Below are 22220 nucleotides of genomic sequence, written 5' to 3'. Positions count from 1 at the left end.
GGTTTCCAGAGCAGAAGTATAGCTTTGCCTTTTTCTCTCCTTTTCCAGTGTTTGCAACATATTAAGAAGAGAATCCATGATTAAATAAATTGGGGTATTGAGGTTTTCAGGATTCAATTCATGTGTGGGTTTTATTACTTTTCTCCAATGCTTAATATATGACTGAGTTTCTCTTCCAATATCTAAACAACTAATACTTTGTTGAATTGTGTACTCTTGCCCAAAAAGGAAATTCTAATTAACTCAAGCACTTTGATTCAACCTCTAAGCCATGTACAGACTGGGGGTTGTGCTACAGTTATAGTTTTTTCTAATGTCTTCTGTTAGCTCCATGAAACATCTATGGATATAAATCTTAATAGATTTCAGCCCTGTTCTATTTTCACATTCCTGCTTGTCCTGAGGGAGTAGTATAGTTTGCTTAGTGTTGGTCTGGCATGCAGCTGGAAGAAAAATGTCAAGTTTATGGGAGGAGAGGGCCTCTTTGCTTATTTCTGCTGCCAGAAATATGGGTCTTGCAACTCCTAGGTTTTGTACAAGATATGCATGAACTTATACCCACTTTGATGGGTATATATATCTGAAATAGCAGAGGCTAGACAAGTTTTTGGAGGGATATTAACATTTAGGATTAAGGTTCAAGGCTACACAGCTAGTAAGTCCTTGGACTTCTTCGGATTCTCCAAGCCTCTCAACCTGCTCATGACTTTGCTTCCCTTCCCACCCAGCCCAGCCTCTGGACCAACTCTTTCAGCTTCTGCCTCACTCTGCCCACTCTCATCCCTCACTGGTTCATTCTCCCCTTTCACACCTGCGATTCATCAGGCAGATTACCCTGCCTGACAGCCTCTTTCCCCTTTGCATGCTCTTCGTGGGCCTGTGCTTCCCAGCCTCACCTAGTAAACCTGTGCTGGCATGCTGCAAACTTTCATCTGCAGCTCAGATCTCTATCCTGAGTTCCAGACTTTTTCCTCCCATTTAGTGGAGATATTCACTTAGATGTCCCAGATGGGATTCACCTACTTCTTTCTCAAATCTGCATCTTCTTCGATTATTGTCAAGACCCTAAGATCCTTTTAGGGATTAAAAAAAAAGCCAAGAACCTGGAGTCTCTTGCCTATTCCTCTCAGCAGAGGCTAATCACTGCATCAAAATTCAGGCCGGCATTGTCTCATGTACTCATCAGTAACCTTATGATCTAAGTCATTGTGCTCAGAAGTTCAGGGCTTCAGGATGGGACATGTTCCTTCACTTATGCATCAGTGATGATGCCAGATATGGGCCTGGGATAAGAATAGTTCTTTAGGTAATTAATGACAGGGTGTGCTATTTTCTTTGTATGCACTGAGATATTTTAAACATTTCTTGAATAACCAGTTTCCCTGGGATATGCATGCTTCTTCTAAATGTCCATCCCTCCTCCTTCTGTGGGAGGAACTTGTATTTAGAGCATTATCTCAGTATATGCCTTCCTTTTCTTTTTTGTCTACACCCATAGCATATGGAAGTTCCCAGGCCAGGGATTAAATCTGAGCTGCAGCTGCTGCAATGCCAGATCCTTAATGCCTTGGGCCAGGCTAGGGATTGAACCTGCCCCATCGCAGAGGCAACACCAGACCTTTAATTTGGTGTGCCACAGGGGCCAATTTTTTTGAGAGGGTCCACAAAGCAGGCTGCAGATTCCCTTTGGGACTAATATAAAACCAATGTGACATTGAATAGGAAAATCCTCTGCCTCAGCTGGGAAAGAACTATAGGATTAGGAGTAATTAAACCTTGCCTGCAGGGCTGAGCTGTTTGAGGAGGTCTGAGTTGTGGGGCAGGCTCCTGCTGTGACTTGACCCCGGAGAGTGCCTTGATGGCTTGGCAGGTTCCAGGGGCTTTCAAAGACCTTCCCTCCCTCAAAAAGAACATGGTGCCCTGGTTTTTATTTCTTCAACCAACAAAGATTGTCATAAAATAAAGGCGCACCTGTTGAGGTTTGGCTTTTCTGGGAGGTGATGTTGAAGAAAAAGAAAGGAGCCGGGAAAGAGCTTGTGTTCCTCTTAGCTGTGTGAGCCGAACCCGGTCACCTCGTTTTCCTGGCCTCAGTTTCTTCTCCTGTTAAATCATGATTTTTGTACTTCCTGTAAAGTCATCTTGGATCTATAACAGAACACGCAGGAAAATTCACACTTTGTGATAAAGACATTTTTACAACACAGAAAGACCTGATATATTTTTTCCTTTTTTTTTTTTTTTTTTTCTTGGCCTTGCCCATGGCTTGCTGAAGTCCCCAGGCCAAGGATCAAACCCGAACCACAGCAGTCACAACCCTGGATCCTTAACACACTAAACCACTGGGGAATTTGAAAAGACCTGAATATATTACTTTCAGACCTCTGTTATTTTGATTCTAAGCCAATTCCTGCATTTTATTTTTTAAACGCAACCCGTAGATCTGAAGTATTCTTACTACTTGTTGGATTTGGAAACTTAATTTTAGAGCTATGGTTACAGTATTATACACTGACCTATCAGAAATCTTACACAGAATAATGGTGTATTTAACATTGGAGTCTTGGGGGACCTATGAACCCTAAGAAGAGAATGGGTCTGTAAGAGTCAGAGGGGTGGAGCTCAGGCCTAGGGGCAGGCTGGGGAGGGTAGAGTCTGGACAGATGGGAATCAAGCCAGAACACGTTGCTCTTGCTCAAAACTCAAGTGGCTCCACTTCACGGGGCTTTTCTTGGTAATAAAGGAAGAGGTAATGCTGTTGGCTGACAAATGGGGGAAAGTGATGGATGAATTTCCAAAGAGCACATCAAGTTTGAAGGCACAGCTCTAGGGAATGGGATGACACACAGCCCAGGGAAGCCTGCCTTAGTTGTCAGAGGTGACTGAGGCCAATTGTGACTGGAGACTGGTTCTTGTAGCAGCACCAGTGTTTTGTGATTAGCGTGTGCCAATTTTCACGTGCATAGGGATCACCTGGGATCTTCCTACACTGATTTCTGATTCCTCGGGCCTGAAGGAGGGCTGAGATTGGAAGCCCTGCAATCTCGCGATAACTCCGATGCTGAGGCTGCGGGTCTCTGAGTTGAAGGCGTCCAGGGAATTTGCTCCAACAGCACCGGTGGCCTTGCAGTCACAGGCCGGCCAGGCGAGCGTGGGAGGCGGGGCCAAAGTGTTGTCAGGTGGGCTCAATAGAAGGAGAAGGGGAAAGTGAAGTTGAGGAGGTGGGAAAGCTTGGCCGGCCGCGGCAAGGAGCTCTGGTCTGACCGGGATGGAGAAACACTTGTCCGAGATGGAAGGAGGATCTGATGGGTGAGCCTGAAGGACTCCAAATCTAAGGTAAGTGCAAGCTCTCAGATATGCTCAGCAACACAGGTCCCAGCGCTGATGCGGCTTCTGGAAGCTGAGCGTTTACTACAGCTTCTAATACTGGCATACAAGAGAGAGCGGAAGAAAAACACTGCCCCTCATCAGCTTATATTGCCTTTTTTTAAAATAAGATTTTTATTTTTATTTTTTCTATTATAGTTGATTTACAATGTTCTGTCAATTTCTGCTATACAGCAAAGTGACCCAGTCATATATGTGTATGTATATACACACACATTAAACACACACAAGTTAAACCAAGTGCATTAAAATTCTTCCCCTCTTTTTAATTAAATGCCTCCCTTTTCCCTCTTATCTTTGTTCTGGATTTTAAATTTCTACTAGGCAGAGATTTTGCTTTGGGATTGACATGCATACAGGTACATTGCAATATGTTGATAGTGGTTGATGAACATTTTGAAACACTTTTCTTCTGGGCAAGTGTATGGTCTTAAATGATCCGTGACTCTAATCATTCTTTTTTCCAGAAAAACCTGTTACCATCATATTTACATTATTTCACAGTTGTTTTTCTTTTGAATGGGTGTCACCCGTTCTTAAAAACATAACCTTGTTGAGTAAAAGATTGAAATACATAGCAAGCTCATAGTCTAACAATTACACTGTCCAATTATATCGTTTTTGTAACAAAGATCTTTTATATTTGGAGGAATCATTCTTAAGCAGTCTTTAGGACATGGTGCTGCATGATGAGAATACAAAATGGCCTAAGGAGGCCCCCTCCCCTTGACTCTATTCAGACTAAGAGACACTTTTGTAAAAATCTAACCAATAACACCAGGTAATAAGTTTATTGAGTACCAAGATTAGGAAAAAAAAAAAATGAGGAACTCATACTACAGGCATCTTGAAAAGTCCAAGTAATTCAGAACAAAAAGTAGTTACCAGGTTTTTTGGCTTTAGGATCAGCTCGAAGGCATAATTTCCGATTAGCGTTCATCCTAACTCTGCTTTGAGTGCTAGATTTCTTTTTCAAAGCCTGAAATCAATTTTATTGGCAGTTGTTAGTTACCAACACTAAAACTGAACAATTTCTGCTTTAGAATCACGTATCATGAACTATTTCAGGCATCAAAAAAGGCATAAAGAATAATGCAACAAACACAAAATAACTGTTCTTTCATGTTCATGAGTCTTCTGCCCAGTATGTACTCAGTAAATATTTGTTGAGTGAATGAATGATTCTCATTTATTATTAAATGTCTTGTCTCCATATTTATAGTATCCTTGGAGCCAAGGACAAAATTTTAAATTTTGTCGTCTTTTTCATTGTGCCTATATAACAATGGTTACGTGGTTGGTGTTCAGTTAACACTTGTAGATTGGTTGTTGATTATTTAAAGCCTGGGCTCCTTGTGTTTGTAGCTGTCTTTAAATGTGAGCCCCACCGGCAGCTCTTTTTACTCTAACCCAGTATTTAGCTTAATTGAAATTATTTTAATTGTAACAGATTACCAATGAAGTACACCTCTAGAACTTTAAATTGAGAGAAGCTGAAAATCATTTAAGCTATAGCTTTTACTTTAATTGTATTACTACATCCTAACATCTTTTATTACTACCTTCTATTTTTAATGTTTGAATTAAAAATAGGAACTTGTTTAAAACCCTGATTTCTGATTAGAATAAGAAAAACTCAAAAAGCTGCTATTGCAAAATGTTTAAGCATAGATTTCTCTTGTGGAAAGAAAAATGACTCGGCTTCAATTTTAAGAGTTCTCTTGTGACTATTACAGATTTCATACAATTCCAGAAATCATTCCTATACTGCTGGGTGCATTTTTTTTTTTTTTTTTTCTGTTTCTTACTCGGGTTCGCTATTTAAAACGTGGAATTTAAGAATCACTTGCATTGTAAGTGTCTGGGAGTGCTTGTGGCATAGATTCCTGACTCTGATTTCAGATCTTGTGTATCCCCACCAGGGCAGGGGGGGCTGCAGGTTGGCACCTGCAGCTCCTGGGCCAGGGATTGAATCCGAGCCGCAGCTGTGGCCTACACTGCAGCTGAGGCAACTCCACATCCTTTAAACCATGGCTCTGGGCTAGGGATCAAACCCCCACCTCCATAGCCACCCACTGCATTCAGATTCTTAACCCGCTGCTCCACCGAAGGCCCTCCTGGCACCAACATCTTTAAGGTTGCAGCTGCTGGCCCATACCACAGCCAAGGCAACATAAGATCCAAGCCAACATCAGATCCAAGCCCTATCTGTAGCTTATGCCGCAGCTTGAGGCAATGCCAGATACTTAACCTGCAGGGGGAGGCCAGGGATCAAATCTGCATCCTCATGATTTTTAAGTCACTGAGCCACAACGGAAACTCCTCCTTAAGCTTCTTAAAGAAGCTAAGCTTGGATAGACTGTTATTGCTGTTGTCTTAGCTCTGGTTTTCTTGTTTTACTTTCCCTCTCACTGTATCTTTACATTTCTGTTCCTATTCTTTCCCTTCTGCTGATCCCTCCCCACCCTACCTCTGCTCCCGCTCTGGCACTTCCTCAAGGGTCTCTTCTCTCCCTCATGGCCCCTAGGACCTATCTGACAGCACAGAAACTTTGAAGTAGCCCCTCTCACAAAATCCCTAGCCCTCCTAGCCAAAGATACTGGAAGTCATTGTGTTTCAAGTGTGAGAGGCTGTAGATGAGTGCTGCTCAAAAGGAGCCTATGTATGAGATGAGATGCTTGGATAATCAATGCACAATTTCCTTTTTGAGAAAGTCTTGCTATAATTTTATATTTGGGTGCAAGCTCGCAAACTCTTCATGGACTACCAACAAACCGTTCATGGAAGGCACTATTCCACTAACCACATTTTGAATATCTGTGCTGATTAATTTTTTTTGGAAGAACTTTACTGAGCTATAATCAGATACCTGAGTCAATCCCTGGTATTTGAATCCCTTAAAATTCATCTGAGTTCATAAAAAGTATACTCAGACTACAACCTTTACCAAAATCAATAGTAGAACATTTTCATCACCTCCAAAAGAAACTCACTATTTCTCTAGCTATTTACTCACCAGGGCTCCTTGTCTCTCCTTCTCCCTGTTGATCACTATTCCATCATGATAGATTTTCCTATAAATGGAATCACATATACATGATCTTCTGTGATTGTCTCCTTTCACTTAGCATAATATTTTAAAAAGTTTTTCCATGTTGTCGTGCTTCATTCCTTTTATGACCAGTAGCATTCCACTATATGGATATAGTTTGTTTATTCATTTATCAATGGATGGACAGATGTGTATTTTCCACCTTTTGGTTACTATAAATGCTGCTGTACATTCATGTATAAGCTTTTGTGTGGATGTATGTTTTCATTTCTCTTGGGTATATAATTAGAAATAGAATTTCTGAGTCAAATGGTAATTATACCTTTAATCGCTGAGAAATTGTCAGATTGTTTTCCAGTGCGGCTGCATTATTTTATGTTCTTAAAGCTGAGTACGAGGATTCTGATTTCTCTCCATTTTGCTGAGCTCATTATTTATGACTTCTTGATTTTAGCCATCCTACTGGATGTGAAGTGGTGTCAGGAATTTTGATTTGCATTTCCCTAGTAAAACTAAGTATCTGTTCATGTGCTTATTGGCCATTTGTTTATGTTCTGTGAAGAAATAATTCAGATTTTTTTCTTTGCCCTTTCAAATATCGGATTATCTTTTGATTTATTGGGAATTAGAAAAGTCCTTTTATATTCTGACAGCAAGTCCCTTATTAGAAATTCTTTTCTATATTCTTTTCCATCATGGTCTATCCCAGGAGATTGGATGTAATTCCCTGTGCTCTACAGTAGGACCTTGTTTACCCATTGTAACTGTAACAGTTGGTATCTACTAACCCCCAAATCCTAGTTTACCCTACTCCCTCCCCTCTCCCCTTGGCAACTACACATTTGTTCTCTAAGTAGACAGGTTCATGTGTGCCATATTTTATTTAATTTTTTTGGTAAGATTTTTATTTTTCCATTATAGCTGATTTACAATGTGTGCCATATTTTAGATTCCATATATAAGTGGTATCATATGATATTTGTCTTTCTTTGACTTACCTCACTTAGTATGATAAACTCTGGTTGTATCTATGTTGCTGCAAATGGCATTTCATTCTTTTTTATGGCTGAATACATTCCATTGTATATATGTGCGCATCTTCTTAATCCATTCATCTGTTGATGAATGAGCGTTGGTGGACACTTCGGTTATTTCTATGTCTTGGCTATTGTAAATAGTGCTGCAATGAACATAGAGGTGCATGAATCTTTTTGAATTATAGTTTTGTCCAGATATATACCCAGGCATGGAATTGTTGGATGACACAGTCTTTTTTTTTTTTTTTTTTGGTCTTTTTGCCTTTTCTAGGGCTGCTCCCGTGGCATATGGAGGTTCCAGGCTAGGGGTTTAATCAAAGCTGTAGCCACCAGCCTACTCCAGAGCCACAGCAACGTGGGATCCGAGCCGCGTCTGCAACCTACACCACAGCTCACGGCAACACCGGATCCTTAACCCACTGAGCAAGGCCAGGGATCAAACCCACAACCTCATAGTTCCTAGTCGGATTCGTTAACCCCTGAGCCACAATGGGAACTCTGACACATTCTTGATTAGTGTTGTTTTGTATTAAGTTTTGAAACTGGGATTTGGGGTCCTTCCAACTTTGTTCTAAATCCCTTGAGTTTCATGTGAATTTTAGGATCAGTTTCAGCTTTTACAAAGAAGCCCGTTGAATTTTGCTAAGGATTACATTGATTCTGTAAATCAATTTGGGAATTATTGTTCTTCTAACAATATTGTCTTCTAGTCCATGAACATGAGATGCCTTCCATTACTTAGATCTTGTTTAATTTCTTTCAACAATGTTTTGTAGTTTTCAGAGTATAAGTTGGTACTTCTTTTGTCACCTTTATCCCAAAGTATTTTATTTTTAATGGAATTGTTTTCTTAATTTCATTTTTGGATCTTTCATTTATAGTTCTTTCTTAATTAGGGACATAGAGGAAAATTCGATTGTTGTAGCCAGGGAAAACTTGGCTGGTCTCCTACAGAACTTCCCAAAATGGATTCCCTGAGATTCTACGTGGAGAAAAAAGTATTGTATCAAAAATTTTGGAAGATGTTTCCTGTCTTAAAACTTCACGAGTCCTGAAAAAGATAGAACAATCTGAGAAGTCAGGAAGCACCTTGAAACTTTAAATTCTACAGAAAGCAAAGCCTCTTGTCTATTTTGAAATACTTAATCCTGAATGATTTTCAGATTATTCTTCAGATGTGATAAGACACAGAATTTATGTGGCCAGAGTCTTGAAGGGCACCGTTGGGCTATTTCATAATTTTGCCTAGAGTAGACATTATAACGTTTGGTCATAATATTGTAAAATGAAGTCTAAGTGCCAGTGAAAGTAGTTCTTTTTGAAAGTGACATTTAAATTCATCCAGTAAAATACTGCCTTTTGCTTATTTTTTTTCCCCTTGAATTAAATATCCTAAGTGTTGATATCAATACTGTAGAATGATAAGAGTATGTCATTCAAGACTGGAGAAAGGGACCTTGGGGAACTATTAAATGAATAAGCCTACTCCAGTTTTAAATTTAGGAAGGTGAGGTATAAAAAGATGATATGGCTTGGAGGTGGGCATATTCATATTTGAATCACAGCTCTGTGCGTATTACTTGCGTGATAGTGAACATGTATAATGGCCTCCCTGGATCTCAGTTTCATCACTTAAAAATGGACTTAATATAAAATACATAGTATGGTACATACATAACTCAAGCGTAAAATTGCTTTGTTCCCTAAAGAAGGGATATAGTATTTATTTTGTTTTGCATGTGCTCTACCTGTATGCTTCATATTTCTGTCTGATTCAAAGGAACCCTGGAGATTGAATTGAGACAAACCTTGCTTAAACAGAGTGGATTCAAGCTTTCTACCTACCTAAACCACACTCCAAGCTGCCTGCAGGCCAGCTTTGTAGTCAGGCGATTTATCTCCAGTGTTCTCCTAAGTCTTTTTTTTCTGCCTTTCCCGGTAACTCATTCCCTCCTTCTAAAATACTAGTCTGTCCTGACAAAACCAACTTTCTGGAAAAGTAATGTCAGTCTGTTTGAGCTGCTATAACAAAATGCCAGAAACTGGATGAATGATAAACAAGAAACGTATGTTTCTCACAGTTCTGGAGGACAGTAAATCCAGGATAACGGCGCTGCCAGATTTAGTGTCTAGTCAAGGCCTTCTTCTGGGTTGCAGAATGCCAACTTTTTTTGCTGTGCCCTCATGTGGAGCTCTGTGTCAGGCCTCTTTCCCCTCCTTGCCCTTGTTAATTTCCCTTGGCATCTAGTTTATTTCTGAGTAGCATCAATGCACTTTCAAATGCCGGATATACTGCACCAATGGATGATAACAGGGACATTTATATATTTTATTTTTATTAATAAACATAATTATATTAGAATTATAACATATTTAAAACTTAGAATTAGTTGTATAGATTGTTCTCCCTGGTTTGTAATTTCCTCAAGGACAAGACCATGTCATATTGAGTTGCTAGGCCTTTTTAATAAGGGCATTAATCTCGTTCCTGAGAGGAGTTCCTCAGGTCTTAAACATCTCCCAAAGGTCCTACCTCCTAACACCATCACATTGGGCATTAGGAAACAAGCATACACATCGGGGGCAGGGGTACAAGCATAGGAACAATAGTACAATGTAGAGTAAGACTGAGTCAGATTTTCAGACTTCCTGTTGTGGCTCAGCAGTAACGAACCCAACTAGTATCCATGAGGATGTGGGTTCGATCCCTGGCCTCACTCAGTGGGTTAAGGATCCAGCATTGCCGTGAGCTTTAGTGTAGGTCACAGACATGGCTCAGATCCTGTGTGGCTGTGGTAGGCCAGCAGCTGCAGCTCCGATTTGACCCCTAGCCTGGGAACGTCTACATGCTGCAGGTGCAGCCCTAAAAAGCAAAAATAAATAATAGAGTAAGATTGAGTCAACAAGTTATAGTAGTGATATTTGCAGTTTTTCTGTCCTTTCTAAATATGGACTAAAAGGCATTCTAATTAATTTTGGAGCTTGGTCACAGCGGGTAGTGAGTAGATATGGAATTTATTTCAAATAAATGATCCTTAATGCCTCTGATTTTATTATTGTTTGCCTGGTGACGAACTCGATTATACCTCTTCTGTTTGATTCTAAATCAAATAGAAGGAGGGAGGAAAGCATCAACTTTGGGTTATTGATGGCTTTTTGGCTTTAGATCTGGTACTGGAAAGTTGGTGTGGGAAGAGGAAGGAGATTAGCTAGCTTCAAGGAGAACAGAGTGGACAGATGGAAAATATCAACAGAATTCAGGCCCAACTATAAAGCCTAAAAATGTGACTGCTAGTCTTGGTTATCACAGTCTCCAAGAGGATTTTTTTTGTACTGGAGATAACAACTCTCTAAACATGAAAATAGAATGATTGCAAGTTACTGGGGTCTATGTCAATTTTCGTGTTTTTAATTCTTGACTTTGCTACAACTTATTAGTAAGTAATTTTGTGATATGTTTTAAGCTGATTAGAATTTAACCTAAAAAAAAAAAATCAGTAAAGGGGTAGAACAGAGGAACTTCAGAAATGAAAACAAATCGAGTTAATAACAACACACCCAGTCCATGTAGAGGCCTTGAAGGGATAGGGAAAATCTAGATGGTTCTTTCTGGGGCCAAAATGAAATGAAGAGTGAGTTCACACAGGGCCGGAAGAGCCCTGAGCTAAGGTATCTCTCTTGTTGGACTTATGGTTCAGCTCTTTCAGTGCAAGAAGCTGGATGATGAGAGGAGGTGAAACTATGGTTTCTCAGAGGCATGGCTTTTTCTCTCCATGACCTTTGTAGGAGACATTCTAATAAAGGGAGAAGATACCCAAATAATACTTTAACAGTAAAATGCATTTTTGACATTACCAAAACCACAAAATGAATCTAGTCACATGTTATCTCCTAACTGTTAAACTAGAATATTTGATTTTTGAGCCCTACTGACAAACAATGGATGCTCTTATTCAGGGCTGCTAAAAGAAGCCTGGCTGTATTCATTCTTTCAAAAGCCAAGAATGTGGGCAAAATATGCAGTGTTTGGTATCAAGTTACAGGAAAAAAAAATAGTTCTCTAAAGCTGTGAAGAGGCAAATGCAACTCATTGGTCATATTTCTCAAATTATTCTTGAATTATTCTTACATTTGAATAATGGGAAGACTGAAAGAAGCCAGAAATGTTGAGAAGGGAGGGTTGAATCCAAATTCTTTAACTGTACAGATGAGGAAGCTAGAAACCCAGAGAAACTATACTTCAAAACAAATGATTTAAGCAACAAAACCTGTAAAACTGAGGCCAGAGAATTAAAAGCAGCTGTGAAAAACAGTGTTCACAGTTAAATTCCTGAAGACCATAGAACAAATAGGAAATGAAATATGGGGGTTCGTGTTGTGGCACAGTGGAAATGAACCTGACTAGGAACCATGAGGTTGCGGGTTCGATCCCTGTCCTTGCTCAGTGGGTTAAGGATCTGGGGTTGCCATGAGCTGTGGTGTAGGTAGCAGATGCGGTTCGGATCTGGCCTGCCTGTGCTGTTGCATAGGCCAGTGGCAAAGCTGATTAGACCCCTAGCCTGGAAACCTCCATATGCCGAGGGTGCGGCCCTAAAAAGACAAAAGACAGGGGAGAAAAAACTATATGAATGAATGAAGGCAGGAGATGGTTTAATTAAAAAGCAGGGATTGTGCAGTATCATAAATCTCTGAGAGAAAATTATGACCAAGGCAATGGCAAAACACTTCAGGCTTTTACTGTCTTGTATTATCAGGTGTCCACAATCAAGTGAAGCAATCATTATGTGGTTGTCAGAGATGCTCTGGAAAGGGTCAGCTCAGATGTTAAGGAGAATGTTTCATCATTATTAATATAAGAAAGCAGTGAAGTTATGGATGAGGTGTTTAGGGAGACAGGTTTCAAAAGGACAGACCCTGAGCGGTGGATGCTTGGACTTAGAATCACTGAGAATTTTTTGGTTTTAGAACTCTTACTAGCAGTCACTCTTTATTCATCAGATTATTCTTCACCAGATGATTCATCGGAAGGACTATTCTTGTTTTACAGGTGTGAAAACTAAAGAACAAAAGAGAAGCAGCGAATCAATAGCAACATATCCTTCAATAGAAACATTTTGATTCATGTTTAACCAGGGGTCGCAAAAATCCCTAGTAAGGGAAAACTTTTAAGGTCAGTCCTATGAAGGAGCCATTGCTTGTTTTCTGTTTGTTTATAAATGTTATTGGTGTACAGTTGATTGCCAACGTTGTATTAGTTTCAGGTGTGCAGCAGAGAGACTCAGTAATACGTATACATAGATCTGTTCTTGTTTCCCATGTGGATTATTACAAGCTATTCGAGTGGATTTCCCTGTGCTATACAGCTGGTCCTTGTTACTTACCTATTTTATACAGCCGTGTGTCTATGTTATTCCATCCTCGTACTTCTTCCCTCCCCTCCATGGTTTCTCCTGTGATAACCCTAAGTTGGGTTTTAATATCTGTGAGTTTGTTTTTGTTTTAGAAATATGTTCTTCTGTATTATTTTCGCTTCTGCATATAAGTGATGTATGGTATCTTTCTCTGACTGCACTTAGTATGATGATCTCTAGGCCCACCCATGCTGCAGCAAATGGCATTTCGTTCTTTTTTTATGGCTGAGTAGTAATTCCACTTGTATATGTGTACCCTTCCTTTGTTCATGGACATTAGGTTGCTTCTATGTCTTGGCGGTGATGAATAATGCTGCAGTGAACATTGGGTACGTGAACATTGGGGTACATGTATCTTTTCAAGTTATGGTTTCCTCTGGATCTATGCTGAGGAGTGGGATTGCTGGATCATATGGCAACTACAATTTTAGTCTTTTTGAGGAACCTCAACACTGTTCTCCATAGTGTGATTACGCCAGTTTGAGCCATTTCTTGTTAATAAGAGGGAAACAGCAATTACCCTGCCCCACTTGATCTTCTTTTTCTAGTAGTGAAAGAGTATGTGGCAGTGGGCAAGTTGGTCTAATCTCTAAGAACTGGTCTCTTGATTTCCTTTTCTGTAAGAGTAAGATAGCAGTAATAATATTAGAGCAAAAAGACGAGGAAACTCCTTAGGAAACGTCCATAGGTTTTACCATGGACTTTTTAGGGGCAAAGACAGAAATCTGTAATAGGACCTCCATGTCTTGATTTATCTATCCCTGGCAATAGTGGTCCTCTCTTCACTTCCTGAGCTACATTGTGAGCCATACTGCCCAAAGTTACACACCTGCCATGGCCTGTCCTGAATATGAATTCACATTCCATCCTCAGAGCTCAATGTGTTTTTGCAGAAAGCCTCTCCCATCCCCTACCTCATTACATTTCTCCTCACTGATCAGTTATTTAAGCAGCTGGTGATTTACTGTCTTTCACATGCTTTCGCAGAGGCACACTTTACACCTCTGGTTTACTCCTTATCTGTAGCACCTGGTGCCCCACATGACATAGGAAGTGCTTAAATATTTGAGGGGTGGAATGAGGTAACAGCTGATTTAAAATTTGTGGTACCGGAGTTCCCATTATGGTGCAGTGGAAACGAATCTGACTAGGAACCATGAGGTTTTGAGTTTGATCCCCGGCCTCACTCATTGGGTTGGCAATCCCGCGTTGCTGTGAGCTGTGGTGTAGGTTGCAGACGTGGCTTGGATCCCCCATGTGGCTGCGGCGTAGGTCAGCAGCTATAGCTCGGATTAGAACCCTAGCCTGGGAACCTCCATGCAGCCCTAAAAAGCAAAAATAAAATAGAATAAAATTTGTGGTACCAGGTACATAATCAGTATCAACAGTTAGATTAAGTTTGAATTTATTGCACTCTTCCTCTGCTGCTTGATTGGCCTTGTTCTCAATTGCTCAGAGTCCAGGGTGTCTGCCCAGCACTGGAGACTAGCATGTGCTACCGGCTGCAGTGGGAACTTGCTGCACATCCATACTGACTGCTGCTGACAGGTCTAACATCCTGACCTTACACCTGCTACCAATATAAACTAGGCTTGCTTTCAGGGCACTTCATCACGGTTGAATATAATAGCTATGGTAATACTACGGTGCCTATCTGTTTTCAAAATTCATAAAGGTTTCCACTTCGTTTAAATACTGATTTAGAAATGACTTGTTTTGCGATGGGCAACTTCAGAAAACTGAAAAAAACTTACACCTGGTTTTGTCAGAAGATGCTGAAGGATGTTTGTCAGAGCTCAGTTCGCTTTGATCTTTATTTTACTCTCAGCACATAGTAATGTTCACTGCTCAGACTGTCTCCTTTAGCGTGGCTTCTAGAACAACCTCCGGATCGTCAAATTATAATAGAATTGAAAAGATTAAAATCACAGACTCTTGAGACAGGAACAGAACTGGGCTCCTATGTTACCTCAACTACTTAGAGTCGTGGGAGATGAACCTTCCCAGCTTCCGTTTTCTCATCTGTAAAAAGTGGCTTATAATAAATAATACCAAGATGTTCATCAAATCCCTTTCACATTGTTGAAAATAACTACATAAATATCCTTCTATACCAGTGGTTCTGATGGGTGGTGGGAGGGGAGGGTTTTGTCTCCCAGAGGACGAAATGTCCGGAGATGTTTTTGTTTGTCACAGTGAGGGGTGAGTGGGTGGGGAGGGAAGAGGTGGTTTGCTGCTGGCTTCTAGTGGGTTGAGGCCAGGAATGCTGGTAAACATCTCACAATACGTAGGACAGGTCTTGAATCATCCAGTCTGAAAAGTCAATATTGCTCCTGGTTGGGGAACCTGTTTATAGTGAAATGGTTAAATAATGAGTGCAGTCATTAAAAGAATGAGAAAAGTCTTTGCACAGACAGAGAAGGGTTTCCACGGGACGCTAAGTAAAGTGACTCCCAGGGACCATAGTTTCAATATGATTCCATTAATTACTACTTCTCTTCTGTGTACATGTGTGTGTTTCCACAGACATATAAAAGATCTGGAAGGTCACATCAGCTTGTTAGTGATGTCTATGGGGAAAAGACATGTTACAGAGTGTTTGCATTTTTTTTTTCTGAATGTGGTTTTTACAACCAGAAGGTATTACCTTTATAATTTTGAAAACAAATTTCTAATTCATACTGTTCCTTTTAAGAATTAAACTAGACGATGAAAGCAAAATGTTAGCATAGTGCCAATATAGAATAAGTGCCCATAAAAAAGTTATGAGGGAGTTCCCTTCATGGCTCAGCGGTTAATGAACCAGGTTGGTATCCATGAGGATTGGGTTGATCCCTAGCTTTGCTCAGTGGGTTAAGGATACAGCATTGCCATGAGCTCTGGTGTAGGTCACAGATGTGGCTTGATCCTGCGTTGCTGTGGCATAGGCAGGCAGCTGTAGCTCCAATTTGACCCCTAGCCTGGGAACTTCCATATGTCTTGGGTGTGGCCCTAAAAAAAAGTTATAATGATTGTTTATTAGGATAATTTTTTATTTCTATCTTGAAAACTGAGGGGTTTAGGAAATGAAGATATGCAGGTGAATATGGTCATTAAAAGAATTCGTGATATTGTGGCATTCATGATATTGTAGAACTTCAGATGTGGAATCATTTTTTATCACACAAGGCATTTTTGTGGGCTTATTAAAAGAACTGTCTAATCTTAAACATCACTTTCTGGGCACACATAAAAAGGAAAACATACATGAAATAAATTGGTAAGGGTGTTCCTACCACTTCATATTCAGAATATAAATCATCTAAATTAGTCATCAGCTCAGATGGCATCAGTGAGCCTGTCTTTCCACACCCTCTCATCCTTCTTTCTATCAAGTGTCAGAGGTAACAGCATTTCTAAATTTAATGTTTTAATTAAAGTCTAATGTTCATTTAGAACAATAAGGTACTGCTTCACACGGGTCAGAATGGCCATCATTAGTAAGTCTACAAATAACAAATGTTGGAGAGGGTGTGGAAAAGAGGGGACCCCCCCCACACACACACACTGTTGGTGGAAATGTAAATTGGTGCAACTGCTATGGAAAACAGTGTGGAGGTACCTCAGAAAACAAAATACGGAACTACCATGTGACCCAGCAATCCCACTCCTGGGCATATATCCAGACAAAACTTTCATTGAAAAAGATACATGCACCCCTATGAATAGTAGCACTATTCACAGTAGCACAGTAGTTAAGACATGGAAAAAACCTAAATGTCCATTGACAGTTGAATGGATTAAGAAGATGTAGTATATATACACAATGGAATACTACTCAGCCATAAGAAGAACAAAATAATGCCATTTGCAGCAACATAGGTGGAACTAGAGACTCTCACACTAAGTGAAGTCAGTCAGACAGAGGAAGACAAATACCATATAATATCACTTATATCTGGAATCTAATAAATGGCACAAATTGAACCTCTCTACAGAAAAGAAACAAACTCATGGACTTGGAGAACAGACTTGTGGTTGCCAGGGGTGGGGTTGGGTGGAGGGGAGTGGGATGGACTGGGAGTTTGGGGTCAGTAGTTGCAAACTATTGCCTTTGGAATGGATAAGCCATGAGATCCTGCTGTGTAGCACAGGGAACTATATCTAGTCACTTGTGAGGAACATGATGGAGGATAATGCGAGAAAAAGAATGTATATATATGTATAACTTGGGTCACTTTGCTGTATGGCAGAAATTGACAACATTGTAAATCAATTATAAATTTGAAAAGGAAAAGTATAAAATTCAAATGTGTACAGCTGGATGAATTTTCAAAATGAACATAATCATGTGTTCACCACCTAGTTCAAAAAATAGAAATTACCAGCTCCTAGAATCCTCCCACAGGTAACCACATCCTGACTTCTAACATCATAGTTTTTTTTTTTTTTTTTTTTTTTTTTTTTTTTTTTTTGGTCTTTTTGCTATTTCTTGGGCGCTCCTGCGGCATATGGACGTTCCCAGGCTAGGGGTCGAATCGGAGCTGTAGCCACCGGCCTACGCCAGAGCCACAGCAACGCGGGATCCGAGCCGTGTCTGCAACCTACACCACAGCTCACGGCAACGCCGGATCCTTAACCCACTGAGCAAGGGCAGGGACTGGAACCCGCATCCTCATGGTTCCTAGTCGGATTCATTAACCACTGCGCCACGACGGGAACTCCACATCATAGATTAGTATTGCTTATGTCTAAGTTGTATATAAGGGGCATCATACTTCATGTATTCTTTGCTGTTTGACTTCTTTAGCTTAACATTCCATGTGTGAAACTCATACACTGTAGGTGGAACGGTGATTTCTCATTGTCACTGCTGACCATATGTTGTTATGTGTGCACAGGACACATCCATTCCACCACTGACTGACTGGAGGATTTTCTAATTTGGGGCCACTGCAAATAGCATTGTTGTGTACATTCCTGTACATGTTTTTGGTCCATAGAAGTATGTATTTATATTTATACCTAGGAGTAGAATTTTGGTTCATGTTAATACATAAATGTTTTAGCTTTACTAGATACTACTAAACAGTTTTCCAAAATGGTTTTACTAAGCTATATACCACCAGCAATATTTGAGAGCTTCTATTGCTCCACATCCTCAACAACAGTTGGGATTTTAAATTTAGCCAGTTGATGGGATGGAACTCATTTTAAAATTTTAAATAATTCATTAGCACCTACTGTCCCCCATCCCCCCCCTTTTTTTTAGAATAATGTTTATTTTATTTTTTTTTAATTTTTTTTGTCTTTTTGCTATTTCTTGGGCCGCTCGCTTGGCATATGGAGGTTCCCAGGCTAGGAGTCCAATCGGAGCTATAGCCACCGGCCTACGCCAGAGCCACAGCAACGCGGGATCCGAGCCGTGTCTGCAACCTACACCACAGCTCATGGCAACTCCGGATCCTTAACCCACTGAGCAAGGGCAGGGACTGGAACCCGCATCCTCATGGTTCCTAGTCGGATTCGTTAACCACTGCGCCACGACGGGAACTCCCCCATCCCCTTTTTTTAAAGTATGTTTTTGAGCATTTACAAAAGGAGTGGAATGATAATCACCAAATTGTTAGTAGTAACTGAGTGATGTAATTGTAGGGTCATATTGTTGTTTGTTTTACATTTATCAATACTTTCTAAACTTGCAAAACAAACATGTAGTAACAGAAATAATATAAAAAGTGGCAGCATTTCCCAAAGTCTCTTCATTAAAAGTTCAACAATGTTAATAGATATTCCTACAAATAGTTTCAAGGCTAAATAAATTTGACTTGTTCACTGCAGGGTTGCTCAGAGGCATAAAATGCTAATGTATTTATGAATTTCTTATGCATGGGCACTAGACAATAATGTGCATGGTTTCATAAATTTATAATTTCCAAAATACCTATTTGTACCTCAAGGAGCTAGTATACTGAGAAACATTATTTGCAAAATGCTGGAATGGAAGATGAAAAAATATGTTACATAAAAATAGATTTAAAAAGGCAAATAATTCTATAATAGATGGAGTGTCCACAAACATCTTCCTCGTATGACTGAACACTTCAAGAATTTTTTATGCTGCTTTAAGTATCTTTTTCTGTGAATTTGAAGTTGTCCAAAATGTGAATCCAGGGGTCTAAGCCCATGGTACTTCTGTATTTTCCCTCCTCAATTCAAAGTTAGCAATTTGAGTGTCTTCTATAATTGTAAGACTGGATTTATATTATAAGGAATAAAATCATATAGATGGAATTCTGCTGTGACATAGAGGGTTGAGGATATGGCAGTATCACTACAGTGGCTTGGGTTGCTGCTGTGGCACAGGTTCGATCCCTGGTCTGGGAACTTCTGCACACCATGGGTGAGGCCCAAAAAATAAGTAAAATCATACAGATGGAGAGATGTCCTAGGACCCACAGGATCTTGGACCTCAGGTAGTCTTTGATCCTTTGGACTCTCAAAAGCAACTAATTTTGTAACAAGGTAGGATAAAGCAGATTCAGGCTAGTTTCAAAGAGAAGTTCTAAGCAGTCATACAAAGCGTGGATGCTTGTCACCATAGGTCAGCAATAAAATGTAACAACCAAAAGGGTTTTACTGAGGGCCAGAATTATTCAGCACTATTGCCAACTTCCTAACACATTGCCAAATATGCTATATTGCCAAGTATGTTAGCCAACTTGGCAGCCTGACAGAAGGGTGTGGTTTGGAGGAAGAGAGACTTGGGTTTGAATTTCAGCTCTACCACTTAACTCTGCTCTCTGATTTTCTATGACACTTAATTTCCTTGACTGTGAAATAAGCATGGTAAAATCTCTCTTAGGGTTGTTGAAAGTTAATTAAGTTAATAATTGTGTGAAAGCCCCTGCCCAGCACAGTACTAAACAGATAGCTGGGTTCTCGATCAATGGGGTTTTCTTTCCTCACCAAATGAAGTGGAAGCTTTGGCTGGGAAGTGGAAGCTGATCTACTTCCATAGACAGAATGGTTTACTTTCTCCAGGCAGGTTATCTCTCTTCTCTATACCTACCCCAGTTCTTTCTTCTGGTATGTAATCTCTCCTTCCCTCCTCTGTGCTATTCTGTTTTTCATTCCTAAAGAAGAACAAGCTTTAACCGTTTTTTTCTCTTTTTTTTTTTTTTTTTTCTTTTTACAGCTGCACCTCTTGGCATATGAAAGTTCCTGGGCTAGAGGTCTAATTAGAGCTGCTGTTGCAGGCTTATGCCACAGCCATGGTGACACCAGATCCAAGCTGCAGCTGCAACTTAAACCTCAGCTTGCAACAACTCCAGATCCTGAACCCACTGATCGAGGCTGGGGATCAAACCTGCATCTTCATGGATACTAGTCGTGTTCGTAAGCTTCTGAGCCACAATGAGAACTCCTATATAAGATATTTATACTTCAACTGTGTTGGAAATAGGGAACAGTTGCTGTTTGCTAATTTGCACACTAAAAGATAGTATGTTTTCAAAGTTCTGATTTTTAATTATCACCTTAGGTAACCTACAGATAAAATTTTGCTCTGTTCCAGAAACCCTTCTGACTTGAAGGCTTTCCAAGTATAGATTCTTTTGGTACTTCTTCTGGCACATATTTTTCATACTTCCTGCCCTGATTCTCCCCATCACAGTCCTCTGCCCCATCAATATTACTTTAAAAATTTTTTTTAATTAAAATATAAATTTTTACTGTGGCACAGTGGGTTAAGTTTCTCACTGCAGTGGCTTAGGTCACTGCAGAGATGAGGGTACGATCCTGGGCCAGGGGCAGTAGGTTAAAGGATCTGGAGTTGCTGCAGGCGTGGCATAGGTGTCAGTCTCTGCCAAGGAACCTCCATGTGCTGCAGGTGCAGCCATAAAAAAAAGAAAAAAAATTTTATATAGTTGATTTTACTTTTTTGTGTGTGCCTTTTTTTTTGTGTGTTTTCGAAAGGCCCACACCTGTGGCATGTGGAGGTTCCCAGGTTAGGGGTCGAATCAGAGCTGTAGCTGCTGGCCTATACCACAGCCACAGCAATGCCAGATCTGAGCCACATCTGCAGCCTACACCACAGCTCTTGGCAATGCTGGACCCTTAATCCACTTAGCGAGGCCAGGGGTTGAACCTGCTTCCTCATGGATACTAGTCAGATTCACTTCCACTGAGTCATGACAAGAACTCCTATAGTTGATTTTACAATGTGCCCATTTCTGCTGTACAGCAAAGGGACTCAGCCGTATATATTTTCCATCATGGTCTATCCCAGGAGATTGGCTATAGTTCCCTGTGCTATACTGCAGGACTTTGTTGTTCCTCCTTTCTAAATATAATAGATTGCATCTGCTAACCCCAAACCCAGTCCATTCTTCCTTTGCACCACTCCCCCTCCCTTGGCAACTACAAGTCTGTTTTCTGTGTCTATAGATAGGTTCATTTGTGCCATATTTTAGATTCCCCATATAAGTGGTATCATAGGGTTTGAGTTACATCCTTGTTGCTGTAAGGCATGATTTCATTGTTTTTTATGGCTGAGTAGTATTCCATTGTATTTATGTATGTACCACATCTTCTTAATTTATTCCTCTGATGATAGACATTTAGGTCGTTTCTTTGTCTTGGCCATTGTGAATAGTGCTGTTCTGAACATAGGAGTACATGTATCTTTGGAAAATAATATGGAGTTTCCTCAGAAAACTAAAAAATAGAATTAGCATATGGTCCAGCAATCCCACCCCTGGAAATGTATCCAGACAAAACAATAATTGGAAAAAGATACACACACCCCACTACATTTTAAAGTATACTACAGGAGTTTCTCTTGCGGCTCAGTGGGTTAAGAACCTGACATAGTTTTCATGAGGATGCAGGTTTGATCCCTGGCCTCCCTCAGTGGCTGTGGGGGCCACTTTCCATGGCTGTGGTGTAGGCCAGCAGCTGCAGCTCCAATTCGACCCCTAGCTGGGGAACTTTCATAGACCGCAGGTGCAGCCATAAAAAGAAAAATATACTACAGAATGAGAACAACTTGCTAATTGTAGCTTTATTGTTCCCAGCTCTTTTGAAATGCAAACAGTTGAGTTAGGAAAGCACTGCTGTCTTATTTAGGTCTGTATCTCACAACATTACTGAATCATCAAATTCAATGACACTGAGCAACCAGAGACTTCAAAAACCAGAACACACATACTAGGGTCATATCAGATTCTCTTGGTGAAGGTTAGGTGAATGATGGCATCTCATGTGCCCCAAAGTGGGGTTTTCTTAGGAGAAATGCTTCTTTGAAAGTCCAAACCTAATGTTATGCCCTTTCAAAGCCTAATAGCAGCCTTTTAA

General features: G+C 40.2%; 1 protein-coding gene across 7 annotated transcripts in view; it reads left to right on the top strand.

The window, feature by feature from the left end:
- Window positions 1-3020: 3020 nt before the first annotated feature.
- Window positions 3021-22220, top strand: part of TOP2B (DNA topoisomerase II beta) — a 91321-nt gene continuing 72121 nt past the window's right edge. For all 7 annotated transcript variants that reach the window (XR_014822288.1, XR_014822289.1, XR_014822287.1 and 4 more), the window contains exon 1: window positions 3021-3333. The gene's annotated coding sequence lies outside the window, so the exon portion shown is untranslated. The remainder of the gene's footprint in view (window positions 3334-22220) is intronic.

This window comes from Sus scrofa, chromosome 13 (genome assembly GCF_054392235.1).
Source record: "Sus scrofa isolate SSC_HxYL_T2T_F1_AM1 chromosome 13, Sscrofa_HxYL_maternal_Yorkshire_Landrace_v2.0, whole genome shotgun sequence".
NCBI classification, from domain to species: Eukaryota; Metazoa; Chordata; class Mammalia; order Artiodactyla; family Suidae; genus Sus; species Sus scrofa.
This window is presented reverse-complemented; position numbering and strand designations above follow the sequence as displayed.